Raw genomic sequence first — 21592 nt, 5'->3', positions numbered from 1 at the left:
GATCATCTATAAACCAGCAAGTTGGGATAGACAACCGTCAACTGATATAATCTCTCAGCATTTTTTCAGCTGTTTTAGGTTTTTGAGGGGGCTAGGGGGAGAGCTGTTGTTGTTGTTGTTGGGGGGTGTTTGACAAATAAGTATTGCCATTGTAGAGTTCAGCAGTCTATTTCTACTAAGAGTTTTAAAAGAGTTATTATGTACCCTTCTGTGTTCTTGATCTCTTGCAGAATGTAGAACAATTTAAATTGTAAAGGTTACTAATTTCTTTCATTCATAGTGGGAAATTTTCCGTGGTTTATGGATAATTCAAGTCTGACTTTCCATCATGCTGTTGCATGTTGTGTATAATCAGTCAGTCAAGGTATTTTGAATAGAAGAAAGCATAACAGATGAAAATAATTCATAAATGGGTCTCGAACACCTTAAGTAGAGCTTTAGCCCTTTATTATGAATACTTTGTCAAACTGTAGTTACTAGAATGAATTTTTGTCAATACAAAAAATAAGAGGAAAAAACTTAAGTTACCTACAGTATTGATTTGACTGCATTAGCATTCTTTATTGAAGTTCCCCCCCCCTAATATTTTTTAATATTAAGAAGTTTCACTTAGCTAACTAGTGAACAAACCCTTTTTTATTCTCCAATTTACGTTTTTTGTTCTATTCTGTAGGCTTTTATTAGATGTGTTATACTCTTGTCTGCGTTTCTAAGTTTTATAATTTTATTAAAGGAGAATCTGGTGTTTGTCTTATGAATGCTTAAAGAAAACTCATAAGTGTGATAAAGGCACCCTGTCTGTAATGTGCGATATAATAGTTTTGTGTGGCACAGTAAAACAATTGGTATAATTTTTCTTGCTCTTTCCAAACGTCACGAACTTTTTCAGCTTTGTTTGCAACTTTGCTCTAGCTCAGCTAATTCCTCTGTAACTGACTCTCATGAGCTGGTAGTCTTGAACAAACTGTAAAATAAATTGAAAAAGTTTAAGTCCCCCAAAAGAAAGTTAATGGCCAGTCATTTCTATAGATGCTATTTCTTCTGGTTCTGCATTTTTAAACATTTCAAGTGGGATAAGAGGAGCATGATGTTGACTCTCTATGTACTGTCACAACCATGATGCCTCTTTGTATTCCTGGGATTTGGTCTGTGATCAACCACTAAATGAAATGTTAAAACCTTTAACCTAAAATTAATTCATTAATACTACTATGCTTCACAGATTTTTCTTCACTGCTTGTGCAAATAGGCCAATTTATTAACTCTTATATAAAAAAATTTTATACACAGAAAGTTAGCTTTGCATTGTAAGCCCAAAGTGCATTTTGTATTAATAGATATACTTTGATTTTGTTAATAGAGTAAAATTGTAAGTATAATAACATTAATTTATTTTGGCTGATGCCAAGGTGGTTTGTGCCTTTGCTACTGAGAAAATATGATGATGGCATTTCCCAGAGAAAACACTCTCGGAAGCTATCAGTACCACTGATGTTCTGGCCTCTGGCTAATGCATGGCTGATCACTAGATATTGTACCCATAGGCTGTGATACTATCTTTTGTGACAATGTGAAAAATCACCATGAACATAAACTGTATGGGTAGCTGAACTGGGCGCCGCAGTCTGACTTGTTTGTGTGAATGTACAATATTCATATTTTGTAGGATGTTATAAAAGTTTAAAGTTCACGACAGTCTTTTAAGAACCGTATTAGATATTTTTGGTTTGGTTTTCTCAAAGAACAAAGTGCATCTCTGTCTCCATATTCCTGTGTTGTGTTGGGTTTTTTTCTTAAGATCATGAAGTCATTTCAGTGTGAAATTTGACAGGTAAGATTTTTTAAAAAAGCCATTCAAGTCTCATGAAAATATATCAGTTGGTAGAAAGAATATAGCATAAGCACAAGTCTAATTAGGTACCAAGGAATTCACAAAGGCATGAACTGTGTCTCACAGCTGAGCTGTTGAACTGCAGTTTTTCACCTTGCCTACTTATACGATGTGAATCCAACTCAAAGTCATAAATCCATAAACTAAGCTTCACTAATTCTGTTTTCCCGTAACTAGTTGCTCTTTTCCTTTTGAAGACTGAATTTCCTCTATGCAATGCGTGTTGCTCCATCTTGCACTGACCAGCAGAGGTTCTGCTACATTTTGGGACAGAGAACAGGAAATTATCAACCTCAACAGAAATATTGTCCCTTCTATCAGTCTTACACTGGTTGGTTCCGCAAGAAGATACAATGAAACATCTGTTGCAATTACCTCTTTGTGAGTGTTACTTCTAATGAAGTGTTGCTATTTATGAAAAGGACTCTGATCTTCCTTGCATCGCAAGGTCATGGGAGCTATATCATCTCGGCTCCCAACAAGTGTGGAGGAGGAGATGGAAGGAAAGGCAGTCCTGATATTTCTATCAGGTTTGGGCTGTAGAAGGCTTGAAAGTGCCCACAGAAGGGCAATAAGGAGACCTGACTCTTCTTTCACTGTGTTTGCACTCTCAGTGGATTTTGAATATTTCCCTCATGACAACAACAGTGGGTTTGGTACTTCTTCAAGGTTGAAAAGGCTAGATTGATTTGAATTTCAGATAATTGAATTTTGTAACTTGGGAATCTATACCATGCAGGAACAATAATCTCTCAGGCTAAAACATAAATAATATAATATAAAAAGATATTCCTTAGTTTAATTGGTAGGAGATAATCTCTAGTTTCTTTAATTTTGCCAGTGTAATGATTGTACAAGTTACCATGAGGAAAAAATAATCTTAAAATGCTTCTAGTGTAAATAAGCCTCTTGCTTCTATTTTTTTTGAAGTAAAATATTGCAGGGAATTCTGAGCCACTATTCACAGGGGAGAGGGCAGGGGAAGTTGGCTTTTGTGTTTCGTTTTGTTTTTTTTCCCTGTACCCTGATCAAGTGGCAGAGAAAGTTTTACTGTGCTTGGAAGGAATTATAGTGTCTAAGCCTTGTGGTGACAGAAGCATAAGCTGATGACAGCAAGTAGTGATAAGAAAAGTGAAGACATAACTGAAAACTTATAAGCTTCCCTTGAAAAAGGCATAGTTGAAAATAACACTAGAATTTAATGCAACTCATTGTCCTTATCAATACCCTGTAAATACCATAAGGAATAGAGAAATAACCGAATATCAGATAATTCCTGAACAACAGAAGTAAGCTATCTGTTTGAAATTGTTACCACTCCTATCTAATTTTGAGCTGCTTTCTCTTAAAATACGCTTTTCCAGCTACTCAGATGTTCTGGCAAATTACCTACATCAGTAAGTTTGCCTGGACAAGGCATAAGTCAGTGCAAAGTTCACTTCATTCTAGGCTTTTATTCTAATTATCTCTCATTCAAAATCAGGATTCGATTATTAGACTTAATTTCTAAGTTTTTTCCTCTGTGATTCAACCCTATGTTCCTCTAATATTTTATTGGAAAACAAAATATAGGGGTTTTTTTGGTTGGGGTTTTTTGGTTTGGGGTGTTTTTTTTTTTTTTGGTTTTGTTTGTTTTTTTTTTTTTTACATTTTTCACATCATTTAGTAGCTGTTTCTCTTATTTCCAGTACGGAATTTTCCTAACTAGCAAAGTGATATTTTGAAACTTCAGTAACAATAATTTGTTCTCAGCAGGAAACAAGTTATCTGTATGGTTTTAATAATTCCTTTTTATAGTAGGAAGATCAGCTAGTTAGCAATAAATAATATGGACTTTTATGAAGTTCATAAGTTTTAGAAAAATACAGTAGAGGCTATGTAGTTAACATCTGGTTTTCACATATTGAATTGGGTTTTTCTTAATTTTTTTCTATACCTTCTCACTGCAGGGCTGTGTGGGAGATTTACTGTTTGTAGCAATTGCTATATATGCACTTAGACTATACAATGAAGAATGATATAAGGGAGAAGCTGGTAAACTTGAGTCCAGCGGAGGGCCACCCAAATGGTCAAGGGGCTGGAGTGAGCGCAAAGAGGCTGTGAGAAGTGAGCTTGTTTAGCCGGGAGTAGGGGAGCCTCAGGGACACTTAATTACAGCCTTCTAATACCTATAAGGAGGTTACTAGTAAGATGAATCCAGGCTCTTCGGAGGTCCTTGGTGGGAGAAAGACAATAGTCATAAATTGAAAGGGGAGGTTTAATGATATCAGATGAAAAATATTCCCTTTAAGGATGATTAAGCATTGAAACAAGGTGTCAAAAGGGTTATGGAATCTCCATCCTTGGAGGTTTTCAAGACCTGAAAGGACTAAGCACTGAACAGCTAGGTTTGAACTGATTGTTGACCCAGCTCTGAACAGGATTTTGGAGTAGATGAACTCCTAAGGTCCCTTGCAACATGAATGAGTCTGTGACTTAATCTTTTTTTCCTTTGTCACCAAAGCCTTACAAAAGCGTTTTCTTGATGAAACATGTTCTATGAAACAACAGATCTGATGTGATCCTGCATTTCACTGGGGTCTTCCTACTCTGCTACAATGCAAATGGGGTAAAAGAGCTCCTTGAGACACATCTTTAACTGGACTGCCTTCACAGTCAACAACTATTCCCGTTTTTCCGTTCCCTTAACTGACAGCAGAGGGAGCATATTCAAATGAGAGTTCATATACGAATTCTGGAGAGAAGGGTCGAGACAGGGTCTTTGACACCAAGTTATTGGCTAGCCCACAGTAATAATTTTATTTCTTGGCAGGGATTCTGCTGGAGACAGAGGAAACTGTGGGGGAAACTACTACTGCTGTCCTATTCTTGACTCACCTGCACTGAACAATATAGCATAATCTGACATCGTCAATTGTAAATGCTAAGCATTCCAAACTAATTCCTGAAGAAAACTGCATTTTGCCACCTTATTGTGCACTTTAATTGAAAACAAATACATTTAACCTTTGAGAAGGCTTAGAAACATCTTGGAGTATGTGTTTGTGAAGACCAGTACAGCTTGGATTAAATAAAAAAAACCTAGGGTGTATTTAAAAAATATTCCTCTGTGAAAAACAGGTAATATTTTAGTATAAAATTAAAATGGTTTATGTGATATGCTTCTTTTGAAGTGTATTACATACCAGATATTATTAAAGCCTTGCTTAGCCCACAGTCATATGCCAAAGACCTATTATTGATGTTCTGAATACTAATTGCTTCCACCACATTATCTTTGTTGTGAAGCTTCACCTCTTGATGAATGTAACCGGTCGCTGACTGCCAAATCAGCCCTATCAAGTTCAAGTCAAAGGTCTGGCAACAACAGAGCCTTTCCACACTCATCAAGTACATTAGCATATTGCCAACTTTATTGCTAAATGTGAACTCCTTGTACTGTGTGGATTTATCTGAAAGGAGATGGCGATACTGTAAGTAGCACATCATTCAGTCAGCAGAAGGAGTATTTACCCAATTAGCTGGTTTAGCTTGGGATAGTGTTACACTATTATTTGGAGTTTTGATTTCTGTTAAGAATTGCAGGGCAAATTATACAAATAGCTCATTCGGGGGGGGGGTGTGTTATAGTTTAAGTTGTGTGTCTAAGTGATTTACAGAGTTTAGTTAATCTAGTTATTTCTGCTATTCGTAGATCTTTTTTTACTGATACACCTAGATGGAAACCACCTTCCTGTTCACCCCACGCAACTGACCATCCAAAGTCCGTTCCTGAAATCTCAGTGTATGTCTTTTCTAAATTTACTATTTTTAGTTATATTTTTCCTATGGCTTATGGGAGTGATTCACAGTACACTTGAAACATGTAAAAGCAAACTGGATTAATTTTTAATAATCCTATCAAATCTGGATGTTGATAGACTTTTGAAGTGATGTAAGATCAATCCCTTCTTTATTTTACTGCAAAGAAATAAGCATATACTGAAGCGTCTAATTCTACTGTGTGGCAAAATGAATTGAATGTATTTTAATAGACCGTTTATCTTATCATATAAACTTGTCTGAGTAAGAGTTTGTCTTGTAATAGAGGTCTTGTTATGGTTCCAAGATACACAATAAACAGCATAATGCCTCTATTCATTCTCCAACTATGTTATCCTTATCGTGTTTGAGTAAGGACCAATGATCTTTGTGTAATGGAAATACTAATATTTGTGATTTCAAAGCTTTTCTTCTTTTTTTCATTCTTTCAAGACACACAGGTCTCCCTTTGCATCTTAATATTCTGCTTAACTGAGGTTCACCTGATTTTTTTGTGCACAAAAACATTCATTTACTGAGTTGTGAAAAGCAACCCATATACGAAGCATGTAACTGGAAGCCAAGTTTGAACATAGGACCCTCAGAAGTTCAGTTAAGTAAGCACAGGGCAGTCTGAAAGCTCCTCTGAATCTACCTAAAAATGCTTTTGTACGAAAAGGTCATGAAACTGGTATTTTTATGATTTCCAGTATTTTCTGTCGCAGTCAAGCCAGCAAGTCAGGAAAACCTTATCTCATGGTGTTTCCATTTCTGGCCTCAGGTAGCAGAAGAAAATGCAACACCTGTGAAAGCTCAGATACAAAACTGTATCAGAACTTATAAAATCATTCAGTCCAGTTTTTGGATATGCTGCTGAAACATTTGTTTTCATGCTTAATTGAACCAAATAATGTTTTTCTGACTTTCTACAGTACACAGGTAAACTTCAATTACCATTTATGTCTTGCTGTTCTGTAGCATAACATTGTCTGAAACATTTCCAGGTATGAAGCTATATTCATACAGCAGGTTTTTCTTAGAAATGATAAACCATTTTTGCAGACTGATATTTTTGTAACATTACCTCTTAATCAGTGGTTCAGAATTATTATTTATGCTTGAGCAGAAAGATGTACAAGCAGAAAACATTCATAGAAATACATATAGAAAACCTATCAATATTTCCAACCTAGAATAGCTGTTACTGGCATTTTCTACTATAACTTTTTAAGAAGGACTGAAATTTGCAATGATGACAGTCATTGTAACTGCCAGTGGCCCTTACAGAACAATTCTCTCCATTCCTAATTTTTTCTTACCCTGTAGCCAGTGTAGTAAAATGTTGAAAACAAAGTATTTTAATGATATTATTAATATAGCCATTGCTATTTTTAAATGGAGTTTAATGAAAAAATACTTTTGAGCCATTGATTTCTAGCAAAGCTTTAAGCGATCTGCTTCTGTAGTAAATGCACACATGTGAAGCAAAAGCAGTTCAAACTGGACTTTTGGTATGTTTAACCAGCTTTTTTGTTTCAGACTTGGAGTAAAACTTTATCTTGGCTCAGAGACTATAGATTTGTTGCAATCTTTGCAGTTCACTGAACTTTTTTTTTTTTTCCTGTGCATACATATTTCAAGTAAACTCTATAGTTATAACAAGTGACACGTTATGGACCCTAAATCGTTGCACTGTGGAATATGCACAGAAAAAGGACAAATGAAGATATCAAGGGTCTGTTCCATTTTGCACTGAACTGTAAAATGCCACCCTTGTTGTACAGAAGATCACTGCTTCTGAGCAGGGCTCATTGACTGCTAAGTTGTGGATAGTGTTTCACTTTCTGCAACTGTTAATATCCTGGGTTATCCAGGCATAATGACCTCTCTATTTGTGACACATTGTTGAATTTTCTGGTTCTTTTAACTTATTCAAACCCTTTTTTTCTTTTTCTCCATTCATTGGAAGGCTGGAAGGATTCTGAATTGAGCTGCTGTACAGAGCTGCCTCGCTGTTGGTCAGCCAGTTACGGTTGAAATTGGTGGTGGTGGCACATCTGTAGCTGAATATAAACTAAAGTATACAGGAAAGGTACTCTACATCAGCACTAGCTTTTCTGTGTATAAGATAATGCATGTATTTTGGATAATATTGGCACATCTGTGATATTGTTTGGGTTTGGTAGTTGTTAAATCTGATATAGTAAGTAATCCATCCATGCTATAATAATCCACATTGTTATAGCTGATGTTTGATATTTAAATTCTGACTGGAATTAAATTCCAATTTTATAACTAGTCACTAAATTACAGTTGAAACATAATACCTTACCTATTGAATGTTTTAAATGCTGATAAAAATTTATATATTTGAAGAACTTTGCCACTTCAAAATATGAAAAGAAAAAGGGGTTACGTGTAGTGTACAGCATTTGGTTTCCAGATGTGAATGCTTCCTCTGATCTTGTAAGGATCTGAAGCTAGTGGAAGTGTACCATTTTATCTCAGATGAGGACCCATGCCTATATTTCTTTTCTTCTCTTTGTTCCCCACTAAAAGAGCAGTGTTTATTTTGTTTTTATTTGCATAGTATATTCTGGATCGCTTCAAGTTTACTTTGGCCCTACAGTGAGTAAGTTGCATTTTGAAGGGCTGTTTTAGCTGCCTCCAGCCATAAGTGGAGAATGTTTGTGTATACCTGGAATATGTCAGGTTATAAATATTTTGCTTATCTTCAACATTGCTGTCTCTCTTTTATGCTATTTTTTCTGTGATTTGCTCCCTTATAAGTTCTGTAAATCTTGCCAAATTTCACTGATGTAATAGAGAAAATATTTGCTAATTTCAGAGGACTTTGAATCCCAGGCAAATAATATGGTAGATCTAATATTTAATACCAAAGCCTTTTCTCCTAGTATCCATCCATATTTTTGTCTCAGTCATTGAAATGCTCTGAAATTCACTGTTGGTAAACTGAAGCCTTTATGATGTGATGAGATTATACCAGAAAAGGTACATACTAGATTTAGATATGGATGATAGTCTCCCCTATCTTTCAAGAGCCTTAAAAGAATCCACTTACTGTCTTTCTACATGGCTCCTGTAAAATCACCTGCAAATATTTAAGACTTTCGCTATAACTAGGCCTAGGCCACCACAGAAGAATCAAGGAGAAAGTTCTCTTAATAGATTATACCTATTAACTTGTTCAGCATGAGAGATCATTTGCGAGGATGGATATGTTCCCAATGGCATAGCTCCAAGGGTCACTGTGCCTTTTACGCCTGGACTTCACAGAAAAGAAACAACTGCATAGGATAGGGTGAATGTTTTACTAGACCATTGGGCACATTGATTTTTATTTTCATGGATATGTAGATCAAATTGAAATAACCTAAAGGGGCTGATGGGATACCCTGGGACTGTTAGGGATGTCAAGATCTGTAGTAAGTCTGTATATTTCTACTTCTTGGTACTCCCTGTAGAAAAATAGCACAGGGTGTCATTGAGATCTGTCACTCGCTGACACTTAGGGGAAAAATAACCCCTACCTCTGTTAGACATTCCCAAGACATGTCCCAGATGAATAAGATTGTGTACTGAACCTAGTTTTGATTTATTTACATTTAAAGCAAGTGTTATGCAAGTCAGACACGCATGATCCTGGCTGGCTGATATATCCTTGAGCAACTGTCTGTATATTGGCATGCAAAGAATTCTTTCTTGCCTGATGTAGGATGCTACTTCAGAAATGTTTTTTGTAAACACCCTGAAACTACAGAGCAGGAACAGCTTCTATTTCAAGATTTGATAAAATTGCGTCTATTTAAGCAACCTCTGTTCAACTGTCACATTAAAAATAAACCATTTAGACAGCTATAAAATGTCAAAATTAATAGAGAGTGAAGAAATTTGGAAAACTGAAATTAAGAAAAACAAACCGACATAAACTAAAACTTATTTGAATTTTGGACTTTTGAATTTGCCAGGAATATTATGCTTTCAACAAATTTAAAGATTTTTGCATGAACTTTTTTCTCTAAGGCTCAAGGAAAACCTGTGTTATATGGGTTCTTTAAATCTCAGAGAAAGTAGGAATTTAAACTGTATTTTAAGCATCAGGATCATAATTTTTTTTTCTGTATGTGTGCAGTGCCTTTTGTTTTTTGAAGCTGTTTTTCAGTTTCAAAAAAACATATCAAACTTAGGTAAAGATAAAGTTATCTTTATCTCATACAACTCTAGCAGTTTCTTCCTGTGGAATATAAATTTAAATTTTGTGACTATCTGATTTCTCTTCAGTTAATATAGATAAGATAATTTAAAGTTTATCTAATGTTGTAGAGCTTTCCAGATTGACAAGGAGATTGCAGTTCTTGTCTTAGTTACAGGCATACAAACTTTTCCTTTCCCTCTTAGCAACTTTAATATCTGGCATAAAAATGTTGTCCAGTGTCTCTTTTGCTATGTAAAGAAATGTTGGTTGTAATGAAGAAATGACCACAAGAAACTGGTCAGGTTCAGCTGATTAATTTTGTATAGTTTGAATCATGAGCTGATTTTTTACTTCTTTTTTAACCTAAAAATAACTAAAAATTTGGACTGGCTTCAAGAATCTTACTACAAAGGCTTTACATTCCAATATGCTAGACTTTCAAAGCTTGGTAATGTTTCTTTGTAAACCCTCAGAAGTGAAGGCAATTCTGAGGTTGAAAATCAGGTTTAGATAATTATTCTAGGGAAATATGATACTCTCTGATGTATTTATTGAGTATTTTATTAATACAGCTAGTGAAATAAAATGTTACATATGTACATACAGAAATATATCTTGGGATTCACAAGTAAAATGATATACATCTATATATGTCTTGAGAAAATGAATGGGGCTAAATCTGGCTGGTGACTAGTCACTAGTGGTGTTCATCAGGGTTCAGTTCTAGGGCCAGTTCTGTTCAACATCTTTATCAATGATCTGGGCACAGGAGTTGAACGCACCATTACAGGTTTGCTGATGGCGCCAAACTGGGAGGTGCTGTTTCCTCTCTTGAGAGATGAGAGGCCTTGCGGGGGGATGTCATCTAGGTATAGGACTGGAGCATTGGGCAACGATTGATGGGATGAAATTTAACAAGTTCAAATGCCAGATTCTGCACCTGGGATGGAGTAATGCTTGGGCACAAGTGTAAATCGGGAGAGCAGTGGCCGCAGGGCAGCCCTACGGAAAGGGGTCTGGGGGTGCTGGCTGACAGCAGGCTCAGCGCGAGTCACCAGTGTGCCCTGGCAGCCCAGAGGGCAAACCCCATCCCGGGGGGCATCAACCACGGCATGACCAGCCGGTCGAAAGAGGGGATTATCCTGCTGTATGTAGCGTTGGTGCAGCCTCACCTCGAGTACTGTGTGCAGTTCTGGGCCCCGCAATTAAAGAAGGATGTTGAAGGTACTCCAGTGCATCCAGAGGAGGGCAACATTGCTGGTGACAGGGCTGGAAGGCATGTCCTGTGAGGAGCGGCTGAGGACTTCGGGTTTGTCTAGTTCGGAGAAAAGGAGGCTGAGGGGCCACCTCACTGCTCGCTACAGCTTCCTGAGGAGGGCAAGGGGAGAGGGAGGTGCTGAGCTCTTCTCCCTGGGATCCTGTGGTAGAACGCATGGGAATCGTTCAAAGCTGTGCCAGGGGAGATTTAGGCAGGACATTAGGAAGCATTTCTTTACCAAGAGGGTGGTCAAGCGCTGGAACAGGCTTCCTAGAGAGGCAGCTGATGCCCCAGGCCTGTCAGTGTTTAAGTGGCATTTGGCCAATGCCCTTAATAATATGCTTTAACTTTTGGTACCCTCTGAAGTGGTCAGGCAATTGGACTAGACGATCATTGTAGGTCCCTTCCAACTGAAACTCTGTTCTAGATAGAAAGAAAAAGTATTTTCAGAAATCTGTTCTCTCTTTCATAATGAACGTGGTTTGGGTTCAAATACTGTTAAACATTAATGGGAAATGTAATAATTTCAAACCTGATTTAAAAATTCCGGTGTCCTCAGTATCATACAGAGCTAGAAAACTGTTCTGGTTAAGGTAGCTTTTCTGATTTAGTTTGCATTATTATAAAAATAAATTAATTCCTTTTCACTTCAAAAAAGTCTTAACACATGATGCATTTCACATTCCTTTTATCCAATAGAATAATATTTCTTTTCCACATCTTTATTTACTGCATTAGATGCTTATTCATGGTGTTAGTTTCAGAAATCAAGTGTTTTTTCCTTGTGAAATCATATTATTTGAAGTGTAAATGCCATTTTCTCTGCTAATTTATTTTTGCGTTTTGGTTAAAATGAGATATAACTCTTTGAATTACTCATTTTGTAACAGGGACAAAAGCAGCATCTATCAAGAGTGGGTTTAGGAAATAATGGCTCCATCTACTGTAAAGTATGGCATTATATGAATGCTGGATATTTGGGGTGTTTTGGTTCTTTTTCAGGTTGTTCCCGTTTTCTGTATGAAACCTTCAATGAATTATGTTTGCTATTTTGATGCTGTGCTATCACTGCATTATTTCCTGTTTGTTATCTCTATGAATATTTTCTATTTAGTGAATAAATAGAAACATACTGTATTTTATTAAAACCTTCTTAAAATTAATGGAACCAGTTCATGATTTTACTTGTGAATTTTGATTTTTATTTCATTTTTTAATGCTTTGTTTCTTGAGCTGTAGCACACATTTTATTTCAATTATCTAGTAAAAATAGATCTTGTTGTTTAATCAGTATAGTAACCTGTGATAACTACAAGTCAGTGTTTAGAAGTGAGGCAACTCTAAAAGAAGTCTAAAGAACAATTGGCATCTAAAATGAGCTGTACGCTTCACTGCTTTTATATAAATTTGTTAACAGAAGCTTAAAACACGTTCTTGGATGGAAATTAAGACCCTTAAGCTCAAGCTTGATATGTTACTAACACATTCTATTAACATTTAACAAGCGCAAAACACAAAGAATTTGTTTATAGAACAAGCATGGCAAAAACTTTAGTAAATAGTGAAATGTTCTTTGATTAAAGAAGTTAGAGGCATCCTGTTTTTATTGCAAATCATGCAACACCTTTGTGCAAAATTAATGTGCTGTGGGGAGAATTTTAAAATACAGTCCTTAATGTTGTTATGGATGAATCTCAAAGAGTTTTAATAAAATCCTCTGTCAAAGCACGTGTCCTAAGAACTACACTGTATAACAACAAATTTTTTTTTTCTCTTCAGGTCTATGCAGAAATGCCAAATTTAGAAACACCTTTTCCCCCAGTGAAGTAGAAAAAGTTACTGCAACAGAAGTTTTTTTAAAAAAATATTGAATTACTCTTTGGTTGTTCTTACTCTTGCATGGCTAAAGAATATAGCCCTTTTAAAATAGATTGTTGATTAAAACAAAATATATTTTCCGGGAAAAATATATTGCTGAGAGGTTCCCTTCTAGTTTGGTCAGATCAAGTGCTTGAATGACAACAAAAACCTGAATGGTGCGAGGGCAATGGTCTTCAGTGCACGGTGTTGACAGAGGAGCTGTTCTTCATTTGTGTTTGTTATGGCCAGGGATCTTGGTCAGCAGTTTGTCTGAAGTCTGATGTTTTGTAGGTCAGCTGGTTCATGCAAGTTACTATCAGGAATCCATGGACAGCAATGGAATGGAGGTAGAGTACTTACAGAAGTGGGGGTTTATCCCCAGCAGCCTTGTTCTCTTCAAATAAATCCTTAAGAGGTAGTTTTGCATGAGCATACCCATGGGTTATAGCCAGTGATTCATGCCTCTGAAGATCCTTTAAATTATACCTTTTTCTCAGCATTTAAACATTTTGAAGACATTCACAGAAGTGTCAGGAACATCTTCAGCATTATATGCTGTTAACCTTGCAAAAATTGCAGAGAACCACTGTCCGGTAGAAAGTCAATACTAGATGCTCCTCTCTAGCATCAACCCTCCTTTCTTATCCTTTCATCTGGACATTAGATTAGATTCTATTACTCACGCAACTCCACCAGTCAGATGAAATGGAGACCATGTTCCCATTGTTTTGTCTGTTATCTGGAATTATGCTAGAATGATTCAGTTCATCATTAAATAAAAATACAGTTGTCAGCTATACTGTTCTTATTTCATTATGCATACTGTTTGTTATTTATATAAAAATTATTGTAGTTTGTATATCATGAGGAGAAAGGTTTCTAAAGTTTCTGAGAGTTAATAACTATAACACTGTTTGGTTCTAGCCTGTATTTCTTTTTATCAGGAAAAAATGCTAGTAGTTAGCAGTAGATCTCTTTGGAGTGTGGTGTATTTCTCTCTCTATTTCCTATCACATTCACTTTATCTGTAGTGTCATGTTATTTTAAGTTGTAGCAGATGTAGGCCAACAAAAACTGACATAAAGGAAAGCAGCATAATACACTGTAATGATATTTGACACATTCAGATTGAGAAGTAAACTCACTTTCTTGAAATTAATACCTACTACTTACTGTGTTTGCCATTAACATACTCTCCTCTATGTATATATCGTCCCCTATGCAATCAAGGTATGGTTTACTTATGTCAGAGAATAGTAGCTTGTTCTGAAAAAACAGTAAAATCATCAAGTATTTTTTAAGATGTTGATTTATAATACAGTCCTGATATTGCTTTCCTGATTCCCAAACTGTACTTATGCAGAAACAACAAATTAATCTTGATATTTTTTCCCTTACCTTTTTAGTTAATAGACTAATATTTAATGATATCCATATTTGTGATAGGTCAAGTTATGTACTCTTATTCATGTTAACTTTATGGATAACTTAAAATAAGACCGTAAGTCAACTATCAATTCTAGAAAATAAGCAAGATAAGCTAATAGGGCTCTTTAACATGCTCTGAGTTTTGAACAAGTATTTCACAATAGATTCCAGCATTAAGTGGTGTGAGCTGAAAGCAAAATGTATCCTAGACATGGCAGAACACATTTTGGACTAGAAATAAAACTTTCCAAAGTATTGTATTTGTTTAAGGGTTGAACTAGCTGGGAAATTATTTTTCTTGTCCTGGGAAGGTTTGAGGCTTTTGTTGCATTCTGCACTGGGATTTTGTTCTGTTTCTTCACTTTCCTGAAGAAGAGAGGTTTGTTGGAAAACCTACAGAAGTTGTTAAGCATAAAGGACATGCAGACTGATAGCCCTTGAGCTGAATCAAGCAGAGCCAGGGACTCCCACACCAGCTCCATGCTGCCTGGCATTCTGGCACAAGTGTGCCACACAGGGAACTGGATTTGAGTACAAATATGGGTAATAACTATAATTTTACTGTGTTAATTTTAACTTAGGTCAATTTTCTGCTTGTATTCATTGCATGGCTGCCAAATGCTTTCTTCTGGCACAGAAGCAGCGATGGCATGAGGTCAGGCAGAAAAGGTGAAAAGTGAGAGAGAGAGAAACCAGAATCACTTGTCTTGGTAAGTAAAGTGAGCGTGAAAGCACTTGTAGAGGAAGAATTTGTCTTTAAAGAAATGGAATCTTAGCTCATTATTCATGCAGCCAAGTCTGAAAAATATAGCAGAAATCTAAGTTAGTGTATTACATCAGAATTAAAATGCGGATGGAACTATGAAGCAGGAGAGAAAAGTTTCATAATATATTGTCTATACAAGGTGATAAAACAGCAGGAGAGTTAGTATTATTGATTGGTGAAAAATCTTCTTCCTTAAGAAATAAAAGCACCCCACTGTTTGTTGTACTTTTGCTATTGAAGGGATTTATTTTAAAGTAAAATAGAAATATTCCTAAGTTGAAAACATCTGCACTCATGGGGAAAGTCTGACAGAAGGCTAAAGAAACAGTGATGCAACTGAAGCTAAAACCAGAGCTTTATTGTCAGGAATGTCTAGTGAAATTCAAGATCAAAACAGCAAAATATTTTAATATTATAAAGTATTCTTAAGATACGAGCAAAAAAGTCTTCTCGGAACTTGAGGGTAGGTTTCAGTTCTGGTATTCTGAGCTTAGAAGTTCCACTGAATCTGTGGGATATCCATGTAGAGTTGGCTTTGGAAAATATGCCCAAGTTCTTAATTACTGTAGTGTTTCCTGCCTTATAAATGAGATTGCTTATGTTTATTTACTAATGAGTAATGGAACAGAAAAAGATGGCTTTTCCTGTTCTTGTAAGACACTTCATTCTGTAACCATGAGGGTTTAAAAGTTTATTGATTTCAATTTGTTAAAGTGTTAACTCTTGAAATATTTGAATAGCTCCTATTTTTGGTCTAATTTAGTGTGGTTAATAGCTATACATTTTCTATTAAAACTAGTACAGGTGCTCACAGAAATTTAAACTACAATCTTCATTATAATTAAAAAATATTTCATATAAATTAAGATTCTGCCCATTTCTTCATGAGGACAGTGGACTGACTACTGCTTGAATTGAAGTAGCACCTGAGAAATGGTCATGAAGTCATTTCACAGACTGAGATAAAGAAATAAAATTGATCATGTTACCATGGTACAAGATCTGGGTAATATAAGGTTAAGTAGCTGAGATATTAATGTCTCAAATTCAACAGAATGTAATTGTTAAGTTGTGATTGTTTATTTTTATTTGGGGCATTTTGCCATGTAAGCAAGGATCAAAAGAGTATTAAGAGGGCAAATTGACTTCATTAATGAATTAAAGTAGTAAAATTTTCTTTGGTTTCAAAACCATCAGGAAGGCTTTTTTCTGTATGTGATGTGATTTCAGAATATGCTGGTTTAAATTCTTCTAATATATTACATGGAAAAGCCTACCTAAATGTCACCTATACTTAGTTAAATATTACCTAAAGACAGGAATACAAAATTTTGTTTCTTCCTATTTATAAGAATTTTCATTTTGAGAGCTGTTGGTCTTTATTCTTAAACTGATAAATAATATTCAAATATTTTTTATGTTTTTCACTTTAGTGCATACGAAAATGTCACTATCTAACACTGACTTTGAAAACTTTGTGAAATACAGAGTTATTTACATGCAGCAACTGTTGTGACATTGCATACATCAACAACCACTTTTCCCATCGTTCTTGGTGTTTAGACTGTTGTGATTCTGCTGATGTAGCTGATGTTTGTCTTCGTTATTCCTCTGCCTTTGTCCTTTCCTACAGGCTTACCCTGAGTTTGTCCTGACCTACCTAGAGGAACTAAATGAAAGAGAGGAGGTGACCCAGACAGAAAACCGCATTCACCATGGGGCCTGGTCTGCAGCTCATCAGGAGATAGACAGCAGCTCAGCAGAAGAGGTCACAGTATTAAGCCAGAGGCAGGTCAGAGACATTCCTTTCAAAAACACATTTTGAAAAGAGAAATATCAGTGTGGAAGTCAACTTATTTCCTTAAATAAATAACCTCATTTGATTTCTTAATTTAATAAGATATTTATATATTAGACAAATAATAGTTATATACAGGATTTTAATGAACAAAAAATTATATATATTTGTGTCTCAGAACAGTTTACGCTTATAGCCCATGTAGGACAAATTTTTTGAATTTCTTATTTCCTATGTGGAGAAACTCAAGTAAGGAAGGGAAACAAACAAAAATCACTACATCTCTAGATTTGTGCTTCTTGATGCATCTTGACATAGCTATTTGTATTTCTGACATTTTCTGCTAATCAACAGCCCTACTTGAAAAAGTAGACACACATTATTTTAATTAGCAATATATAAATTACATGGTTGTACTTCCATCTCTTAGGTTCTGCAAAAAAATGTCAGCAACCCCAATCAGAAACAACTTTCAGGACCTTTGGACGCCCATTTAATGCCTGCAGATCCCCTAGGGGAGACTACACAGCTGACAGTGGCACTGGTGAGGAAACTAGAAGAGAAACATCCTAAGGCCTCAGCTCAAAGGTAAGCCACTGACAGAACTGATATTTATTGTTCAATGACATTAGATGTTTTCCTTCAGTTTCATGTAAGATTGATTTCCTGGATATTATTGAAATATCTCAGAAACCCTCTGGCTGATAAGCAAACAGGGATTTTGACCAAAATTAATGAAAAGGGGTGACATTTATGTGCTTTTTTTATTTTATTTTGAAGATTGATGTGGATGATGTTTGGTAGTAATTGCAAATTTACTTTTTCATTTTTTATCTATAATCCTCACATCACACAAATTACATAAAGACATAGGACTTGTATCAACGTTGTGACACATTTTGTGCCACAAGACTTAAGTTTAAATGGTAAAGGTTTTGTTAGAAACCTGAAAGTCATGATGAGCCAAAATACCAAGTGATGCAGTCACTTTCAATATAGGACTGTATTTTAATTTGAATAAAAAATAAATAGTAGTGTTCTTAATTGCTTCTACTTACAGCAGGCAAAAGACTTTGCCTTTCTTTAGATAACTGAAACTTTCTTTTACAAATGGCATTTGGCTAGTTATTTTTGAGCTTTGGGGTATTTTTAGTTAAAAACGTTTTAAAAATGGACCTTCCATTCAGATCAAAGACCACAACACATCACTTGCTATTAGAATGAAAGTCGATGATCTTGCTACTACTAGTTGATGATATTGTTACTACTGGCAATAAGTCGATAACAGTAATTTACAGGTGACTGCAAGCAACAACCAGATATGGTTTATCTAGGTTATTGTAACTCTTCCCTTGGAAGTATTACCCTTAGATAACCCATAGATTTGCTCCTCTGGTCCTCCTTCAAGGACTAGTATTTCGGGTGCTTCATTTATAATATTATCTTGCCAATATTTAGTCTTTTAGTGTCCAAAATATTTCTCAAATGTGTCTGAAGACTGTGAAATGACTGAGGTATCAGAAGGTATTGGCTAGCAGTAGTTTTTGGGGAACTGCATAGGTAGAGGTAGGCTACCTGTATTTTGAGTAATTTTGGTTTTTTTTATTAGATAACTTTAAAGCTTTGTTAAACATAAATGATTTAACTATTAGTAAATACTCTTGTATGTTTACGACATATACTAAAGTACCAAAGTTAATATTGATTACATTGGCTCCTTCAGAAGATGCCTTCTGCAATATAAGGTGAAGGTTTATACAAGATCATTTTCTCCACAGTGCTTTGAGTATGAATTGTTATGCTCTAAATATGCAATGTGATGTCAGGGTCACTACAAACTATTTCACTTCATTTAAGTACAATGGGATAAGTGAAATTGCTTCAACTAAATGTCTGTGCTTATAGCTTCAGATAACAGTATATAAATATTAAGCTAAAAATATCTTCTTGCAGAACACAGACATTTTGATTTAGAAAGCTATCTGCAGTCAGGATAGCCTTTAAGCAGTGAATGCTTGACTTTCTATGTCTTTATCTCTTCCCTCCAAAAGTGGAGTTTTGCGGTCTAAAGCATTTTCCTGAACTAGATTTAAATAGAGAAAAAATACATTTTAATACTAAAATAACTTTGTCAGAAATATTTGGCATTAAATAGCAATGGTAACTAATTCAAAACTTCTGCAGTTACCTCCATTATGGGAGGTACTAAGTGATTTAAATTCTCTTTTGCTGCAATTTTTCACTAGACTGTGACAAATACTAATGTATTCTGTTAAATAGCTGCCACATTCCACTCTGTAGTTTGTAGGATGCTTTCAGTGCCTGAAAGGGGATGTAGGAAATAGGAGACAGGATTTTATTTATCCTTTGTGATTTGAAAAGCTGTTCAATTTCCAAGTAGCAATAAAATTTGCCTTCCTTTACAAAATAACATGAAAAACTGTCGTAAGTGCAAATGAGGTATGAATTGTGTGTTAGTAGAGGAAACTATATTTCTGTGTCCTAGAATTTTTGTTTCAGGAGTTGTCCAGCTGTATGGGTCGATAAAGTGAAGATTATGATCACTGTTCCTCCAGAGAAGTTCAACTGGTTTTTATAAAATGCTTTTTGGTTAACTGCCCTGCTAAACACATTTGTAGATTTTTTTAAAACTTTGGCTTACTGAGAAAGGAAGGGAACTGTGTCTCTAAAAGGAGATTCAGCTGCCCAGACATATGTGTTTAGGATAATTTTTAGGTGTTGAGGTGTATATTACCTGGCTTCCAGCTGCTTCAGATTACTGCAAGTCTCCTGCCAACCCTGTGTTGCATCTGTGAGAACTATGCAGATCCTTTGGGTACATTAGCAGTCTCAAATACTAGCAAGTGTCTATTTTTAAGCTATCAAGTCCTGCCCTAAATGTTTCCTTTTCCAGCTTAGTGTTTTGGAGGCATATTCATTTCAGAGCCGTCGTTCTTAGTGTTTTTCTTGTTTGGTTTCTGAGAAACAGTCGCACTTTCATGGTGAGCCACAACAATTTACATGATATATTACGCCTATAAGATCTGAAAACCTGAACCTCATCTCTGAGTTACCTGACTGAATCCCTGAGTTTCTATGAGAAAGGTGAAAAACTTATCCATTCCAGCAAATACCATTGATGAAAAAAATCCTTTCTAAATGACAAGTATTGCCCCAAACAGACCAAAATCCAATCATAAGCTAGTTGTTAGACATGGAGGGTTCAAGCTGCTGAGAAGACGTGGCCTTTAGGATAAGGATGAGTAGAGGGGTGAGCTGTATGACTGTGATTTATGTACTTCCCTCAGTGCACAAGAACTAATGACTTAACTAAGTAATTAATGGCCACCAATTTCCTTCCCATCCTTGTTCTCATCCTCACTGTTCTTGTATGGGAAAGAGCAAATCCATTGCCTCCTTTCACTCAAAAATTGTTTTTTTCATGGACACTTGTAGAAAGATGTTACATAATCACATCTTTGCCTGGGTCAAGAAAATAACTTAATGTTTTGGGTGTTACCTTGTGGAAATGTAACCCCTGTAACTTCGGACAGCATTTTAAATTACTTCTCTGATTGTTATGATCTTATTGGGCCCAACTAGGAAAGTAAGTGAGTGCTCTTGTATCATCAACTGTAACAGATTTGTGCTGTCCTAGCAGTGTATTCAATTTGTGAATTGTCCCTTTAAAAGGCACTAGTCACATTTCTAAAATTAATCACCTTTTTTAATGCAGTTTTGGTTTCAGGCCTTATTGGATCACTTTGCTTCCATAAGTAAGCTTGATTTCACAAGTTTCTGAGTATTTTGTCTCCAATCCAGATATGCATTTAAGTATGCTCCAAGTTAAGTACATGCTAGGTACAAGCATTTTTGGATCTGAGTCAGAATGCTTATGACCTTGTCATATTTAATACTAAGACACACACATCTGGGACAGTGGGTTAAGTTTTAATTTTTCTGAATCACTTGGACAAAGTCAGTTATTACATTTTTATAAGACTTATTAGTGTAGGAAAAATGACTAAGGAATACCCCCAAGGAGATGGAAATGTTCTACCACTTCTGTCAATGACACAGCTATGAATTGGTACAATTGTTTGTAACAGTTAAGCAAATGCTTGACTGTGATTCTTTATACACTGTTCATTCATTTTAAATTCCAAGTGGGCAAAACAAAGGTAAAAGTTATAATCTACATCTGTATTGTAAATTGATTACTCCATGAAGACAGATGAGAATGTATTAAAAAAAATAATTCATGACTGGATTATTTTTAAAATCTATTTATACATGTTCCACAAAAAAGTGCTTTGGACTGTATTTTCTGCATTTAAAAAGTCTGTATTCATTTTAAGTACCCTGTCAGATTTCTATTTGTGAAAACTCCTCTATGAGAAAAACATCTTTTCACTGAGTTGCAATGATTTTCCATGATATATCTGCCATGTAAGTGTTCTAAAGGTTAAAGCATTGAATTGGTGACAAATTAACTTTCATTATCTGCTTTAGTCACATCTTGACAAAATTATTCTAATAGCTATATCTGCTACAGATAAAAATCGAGTTCTCCA

Source organism: Haliaeetus leucocephalus, unplaced genomic scaffold (genome assembly GCF_000737465.1).
Source record: "Haliaeetus leucocephalus isolate CR32 unplaced genomic scaffold, Haliaeetus_leucocephalus-4.0 Scaffold173, whole genome shotgun sequence".
Taxonomy (NCBI): Eukaryota; Metazoa; Chordata; class Aves; order Accipitriformes; family Accipitridae; genus Haliaeetus; species Haliaeetus leucocephalus.
This window is presented reverse-complemented; position numbering follows the sequence as displayed.